Here is a 7,054-nt window from a genome sequence, read left to right on the forward strand (position 1 = left end):
AGAGAGAAGAGAAATACATAAGCAGTCACAAATTTTGTGTAGAAACTGCTCAGATGACCCCCTGACGCTGAGGCACGTGCGCATCCACAGGACGGGTCCAAGCAGCTCACCTAAGGCTGTGGAGCCCAGTGGAGACTGGAGCTGCAGCCTGCCAGGGGCATGGAGGGCTGGGCAGGCAGGAGATTGCATTTGATTCCAGCCAAATCATGTCACTACTAAAATTAGCAAACAAAGATGTCGATATTGTTTGAGTTTATGGCACATTCATAATGTCTAGTATACATTTCAAAATTATTTGACAGGTGGAGAAATAAGAAAAGACAATCAAGTCTCTAGAGAAGAAGAAAGCTAGTGTAAAGGGACTCCAAAATGACTCAAATGTTGAAATTAGTAGATGAGGATTTTTTTTTCCCCAAGAAATCCAGTATTGTTTTTAAAGCAGTGATTTATAGCCATGGATGAAAAAGACATAAAAGGTGTAAAGGAAAACATGCTTATAAAACTATTTACAAATTTAGAATAATCAAATGGAAACCATCCATATGAAAAGGACAATATGTGCAACTTAAAAAGTCATTAGTTATAATCAACAGCTAAATGGAAATGACAAAAGAAAGATAGATTTAAGATGAAGTTTTAGACATTATTCAATTTGAAGAACACAAAGAAAATAATTTTAAAAACAAACCTCAATGATATGTTGGACAATATTTAAATATTCAACTCACACATAAATGGAACCAGTGAAGGGGGAAAGAGAGCTAATGGAGTGGAAAAATATTTACCAAAAACTCAATTTTTTCGGAAGGAATAGAGATATGAGATCTCAGCAAATCTAAGCAGAGTAAATTCAAGAAAATCACACCAACACGCATAAGAGACAGACTGTTGGAAGTGAAAATAAGGCGAATTTCACAACAGAATCCAAAAATCAAAGCAACAGGTCCCATACAGGAGAACACTCCAGTGAGAATAGCGTTGGGGAAGGAGTCACAGGGGATTTGGTGGAACCTTACTGCTTTGTAGCTGTCCATCTTCTTCTGCTTTATAACTTCTGCTTTGTCTGAAACATCCTGTTAGCTTGAGTCATGAGATTGCCGCTGCTGTCTGTCTTTACCAAACTGGCCTTTTTATATGGCAAGAATTAATGTAATGATGATGCCATTGATGATGCGATACTAGAAAGGGGATTCTGTGTTATGTAATGCCTATAGATAAAGAAAGCCCTCATCTTCCAGTCATCTGGTGAGCAACAGGCTGACCCAGGAACCACAGTTTGGGAATCACTGATTCAGTGCTAACTGCCACGATTCTGTCACCTGAGTCTTGATTCATAGTATCCTAGGGACCTTAAGGATGACAGGTGTGTGGACTGAGACTGAAAGGGGAAGGGGAAGGTACGATGGGTCTGCTGAGAGGAGGCAGTGCAACTGTCCCATGCAGTCTCCTCATGTTCTCCCTCAGTGCAAGGCTTATGGGGCTCAGGGGCTCCTGGAGATCACCTACCTGTTGAGACAGGGACAGTGGCATCTTCTGTGGCTCCCACCCTCTGGTTTGGAGATCAGCGAGGAGGATGTGATAATAGATCAGTCCTGAGTGAGCACAGCAGGACCTGGATGCTTTCTGCTCTACCAAACCAGGTAGACACCAGTCATTCCACTGTACAGAATGGCTCTTACGTGTAGAGTTACAGGACCTGGGCAGGACCTGATCAGAACATGAAATATGGGTTTGGTAAAGAGCATGATGGCCTGAATACAGCACCTGTCAGAGTGACTGTTTCCTCTGGAGAGGGCCAGGAGCCCACTCTCTGGGCACATGGGCGTAGCTGGGCTGGTTGTGTGGCCACTACGTATCGGCCCACAGACCAGGGCAATGTCTCAGCCTGAGTCATCTTGGCCACTGCTCAGGAATGTGAATGGCTGCCTCTGCTTCTTGGGTTTCCCCCTGTGGCATGGGGAGCTCACTTTAGGCTTGTGACTCTGGAGGCAGTGGGAGGGTGGGTAGAGACTGGCAGGTAGTTTGCAGATGATGCCATGACCTGCTGTGGCTCATGTGAGCCAGATTAAGACTCAGAGACCTGGGCCTGGTGGGGTCCAAGAGTCAGGCTGTTGCCACCTTCTTGCCCTGCACCATTGTCATTGTCACCATTTCCTGTCTTTTTCTACCACCACCATCTCCTTTTCTATCACCACCATCATCTTCCCCACTTCCACCACTATTGTCCGCATCTCTCCCTCCCCCTTTTCTATCAACACCATCATCTCCAGGGCTACTTGCATTATAACCACCACCATTACCTCTTTGCCATCATCTTTACTGCTAATTCCAAAGCCATCACTTCCACCACCTCTGTCACCTCTGTCCTCACTACCAGAACTACCTTCCCACCTCTGGCATTCCTACCTCTCTCCATTCTTCCATCCTCTGCACCCCATCTTTCATGGTGGCCATTGCCTCCACCAGCTCAATCATGGTGAGCACTGGCCACCACAGTAAGCACCAAGTCCATCAATCTCAACTCAGCCATCTCCATAAGACCCATATGTGGAGATCCTTATTATGTGAACATCATGATGTGATTTGGAATCCAAACCACCAAGTGTCTATGATTCTTTTTGACACTGTTCACAGGGACTTTTGTGACTGCTGGTTGATGTGGCAGTTGACCAATTATAAAAATTCGTCTAAGAGTCAGGCTGTTGCCACCATGTTGTCCTGGACCATTGTTGTTGTCACCACTTCAGGTCTTTTTCCAGAAAAATATCACTTTTTTCTCCCTCGGTGCAGAGAGGATCAACCGGTTCTCTACAAGGGTTTAACACTTAGAAAAGGGGTTTAGGAATTATGAGAATCTGAGGCTGAGCAATTGTTGTGCTGGAGACCACAGAGCTAGTAACTGACAGGATTTAAGGAGAGAGTGTCTGCTATCAAGCCACATAGAAGCACACGTTTAGCCTCTGCTGTGGGCATAGAATTGGGTGACATAAGTCCTTTGCAGGTTATCAAGGCTGTGGTGGCTGGTGAGCTGTGTCATTTAGCCTCCTGAGAATATATGCCACAGCTACAGCCATGGTGCCCAAAGGTTCTTCCTCAGCTTGTAAACTGATGTGTTTCTGAGACATTCCTGGGCAGTGAAATGGCAATGGCATAGGGTTTGTAGTGTCTGGGTGTGCAGGACTCCCTATGAGTTGTCCATGTCCCTGGCTTCCCATTGTGTGTGGCTGAGCCTTCTAAACTGGAAGGAACCTGGGGTTCACCTAATAGATACTCCTGCTTTCTCCATTCCTAGCCCCTCCTTTGCCTTGCAGACTCAAGGCCCTTGAGTCTATCTTGTCTGTTTCAAGGGACGCATCCAAGGACAATAATGCCTATGGTATGCCTTGATAACCAAAGGAAGTGTTGGTCTGCCTGGCCTTGAGCCTATACTTTGTGTAACTGAGAGGTAAAATGGCTCTTTCAAAATTAGTAGTATTTTTGCTTTTAGACGGAAACTGTATCTGCAACTTCCTCCTTCTGGGAGCACAGTAAACAGCTATCCCCTCCTCTCCTCAGCTCAAATGAATGCACAGAAAAGCAACACCTCTGTCATAAGCACTAGTATAGCCCATCTGAAAGGAATATGGTCAAGGTCCGGTTTCCTTTCTGAGAATGGCCAGGGGAATAAAAGAAGCATGGGAATTTCCCTGTCTGTCTCCTTGTGTTCCTCCTTCCTCCCTTGTAATAGAAGCCTCTGGACACCCCAACTTGGAGATGAAGACTGAGGCAGTAAGAGCCTCTCTGTCTCCTTCAGAGCTAGCTGTGAATAAAGCCTTCCTTCCCATCAAGGCTTCTGGATCGCTTAGGGGAGCAGTGAGCTGTACATACTGACCTAACCCACCGGGGATGTTTGGCCTAGTGGAATGTGTGTGCCATTGTATCGTATAAGCGACTATAATACTATTACACATCAACTGCAATCTGGGTGTGGTGGCACACACCTGTAATCCCAGCACTTGGGAGGCTAAGGCAGTAGAATCACCATGACTTCAAGGTCAGCCTGGGCTGCATAGTGAGCTCAAGGCCAGTCTGAACTGTATAGCAAGTTGGTATCTCAAAAACAAGTCAACTACTACACCTCAGCATAGCACTGACACAGACCTGCCCCCCACTCATCGGAAAGCCACCGTGGGAGCTGCGTGCGGTGTGCAGGGCAGTGGAGGCAGGGAATCACAAGTTCAAACAATTTAGCAACTTAGGGAGACCCAAAGAGAGAAAGCAAGCAGGGAAGCAGAAAACAGGGATCTGACTCCTCTATTTGCTGGAAACAAGCACAAACACCTCCTCCATGTGCTCGTGAGAGCAATGCTGCCAACATTGGCGAGCAGACAGCACGCCCGTGGCCTAGCACACTGTGGACGCCCCGCAATTCATTCATCCACCGAGGGCCTGAGCCAAGCGGGGCTCAATCCTTGGTGATGGGGCGTGGTGAATGCAAAAAACGGAAATTCCTGCTCTCACAGAACTTAGTCTTTTTTTTTTATGAGCATAATCTTTTATGTTATGAATTTGGAAAAACTTCAACATATATATATAACAACGGATTTACTCATGCAGCACTTTAGGCGATTTTATATTAGTTTTAAAGATGTCTACTTCTTTTAAAATTTTCCATCATAGTGTCCACATATAATATGTAAGTACAATAGAAGTAAATCTATCACTGTACTTCTTAATCCTTTATGGCAGTCTACTTAGCTAGACTTCAGCTTGAAATTGTCACAAGACTTTCCTTTTACACATCTTTTTAGGACTGTATTTTTTTTCCATAATTTTATTGAGAAACAAATAGCAATGAGACAGTTTCGAACCAAACTGGTAGGACAGTTTCAATAATTAACACACTGCATACATTCTTCCTAGTGGTTAATTGCTGTACAAGATGCGGACATGATATCCTATTTACAAACACCATTAGAACAAATCCCTCTACTCATTAAGAGAATGTAACTATATATCTATCCTAACCACTTTGAATACACAGGTACAAAATGGACATTCATCTGTATCCCCTTTTTTTGTTAAGTTCCGTTATTTGAATATTATAGGTGTGTAAGCTCAGCAAAATATTCTAAAAGAGTCCAGTAGACCATAATAGTATTGGGTCTTCTTCTAGAGCATGTTGGCCAAGCAATGGCCATGCTCATCCACATGGCTGCACTGACAAAGGTTCTACAATCTGAGGTACAGGATCTCAGGATAAATCCTGAGGAGATTTCACTGACCTTATCAGACCCAAAGCTACAACTCTTGTTGCATAGGTCCTGCTTTACTTTGGTCTTAACCATCCAGAAGAAAAGTATAAAAACGAAGTATAAGAAGTAAAGCCATGCTGTTATGTTGAGCTGTAGGGGACTCAGGTCCACAATTACAGAACTTAGTCTTCCTAGTTAAATCTGAAGTGTTTCACCAAAGGTTGCTTAACAGAAGTAAAAATCAAGCAAGGTAAGCGTCACCTGAAGAGGGAAAATACAGGAACAGCGCTGCTGTCTGGGTGTTCCTTTAAGAAGAAAGTCAACTTCAGTTAAAGGAAAACCAGAAAGTCTCACTTTGAGTGTTTGTTATCCAGTACTGGGCAGTTAACTGTCTGCGCTGTGGAATATAATAAGTCACAGATTAATTAATCAAAGCAGGTTAATTCCATTTAATAAGCAAAGTTCAAAGTTTCCAGGTCAGAGAGCATATTATTCTCTCCTGTGAAGTCCCAGTATTTCAAGATCCAAAGAGATAAATTTCTTTCAAATGCATAAATATTACCCACCTTCTCATTTTTCCTATTATCCTATTAGTTACTGCCGCAGTTCAAATGTGTCTCATGTTATGTCTGTTACTCTGTTGCAGAACTGTGGCTTGAAGCCAGGACCCTCACAGTGAGCTACAACTCCTGCATTTCATTGCTATTATTATTATTGTTATTATTATTATTATTATTATTATTATTATCAGAGACAGGCTTTCACTAATTTGCTCAGGCTGGGTATGGACCTATGATTCTCCTTCCTCACTTCCTGCAAAGTGCTGCAGTCACAGACACGCACCACCACCACACCTGGTTTTACTCTAGGTCTTTTTTTTTTTTTTTTACTCTATGTCTTTTAATGTATCTTTCTTCTTTGGAATTAGTGAATCAGAAAACCTGCTAATCTCTCATTTAATCTCTCCATGAGATCTTCACTTTTAGGAATAGTTCTGTTCTTCATGAAATATACTTGTTGTTCTTTGCAGCCTCTTCTCTGAACACTTTTTTGGAGCTTTTCTCTTTATCTTTAGAAATACCCTGTTCGGTGGTCTTCCAGTAGGTGCTGAACAGCTGGCCTGCACTCTCTTTAAAATAACACCCTACTTTACAGAGTTCACCACCTGCTACAGTCAACTTCAAGCGGCTGTGTGTTGTTGCTGAACAAGGACTCTGAGAGAGACACTCACACCCAGAGCAGGCTGCACCCCCGAGTCAACGCGGGCTGGCTGTGCACACAGGCTTGCAAACACGGCAGGCTGCAGGGCTCCTCCGGCAGCTGGAGTCTGTGGTCTGGTCCGCTTCAGCGCCTCTCCTTTCTCTCATTTCCATGTGCTGGGCTCTGCTTGCACTTGTGTGAGGCACCGCCTTACCCTGAGCATTCATTTCCTTAGATCCATGTGGTAGGCGATCTTGAGTCCTAGTGTAAAGTTAAGTCCCATGGGAGACACTGCTACTGCTAGTCCCCGGTGACCCTACTTTCCCGCTTGTGACATCTTTAACCCAGGTACATTCTCTCACCCCTGTCTTCCTTGTATGTTGCTGGGGATCAAATGCATGGCTTTCTCACTGTGCTACTTTTCTAGACATTTTTTTTTTCAGTTTTTCTTTTCAAACAGGATCTCGCTGTCTCTAAATTTATCAGACTTGCCTTGAAATTGCAGTCCTCCTGTCTTACCTTCCCAGAGGGTTGGGATTACAGATGTGAGTCACTGCACCCAGCTTTTTTTTTTTTTTTTTTTTTTTTTTTTTTTTTTTGTACAGGTACCATGAATTCAG

This window comes from Octodon degus, unplaced genomic scaffold (genome assembly GCF_000260255.1).
Source record: "Octodon degus isolate 3935 unplaced genomic scaffold, OctDeg1.0 scaffold00021, whole genome shotgun sequence".
Lineage (NCBI taxonomy): Eukaryota > Metazoa > Chordata > Mammalia > Rodentia > Octodontidae > Octodon > Octodon degus.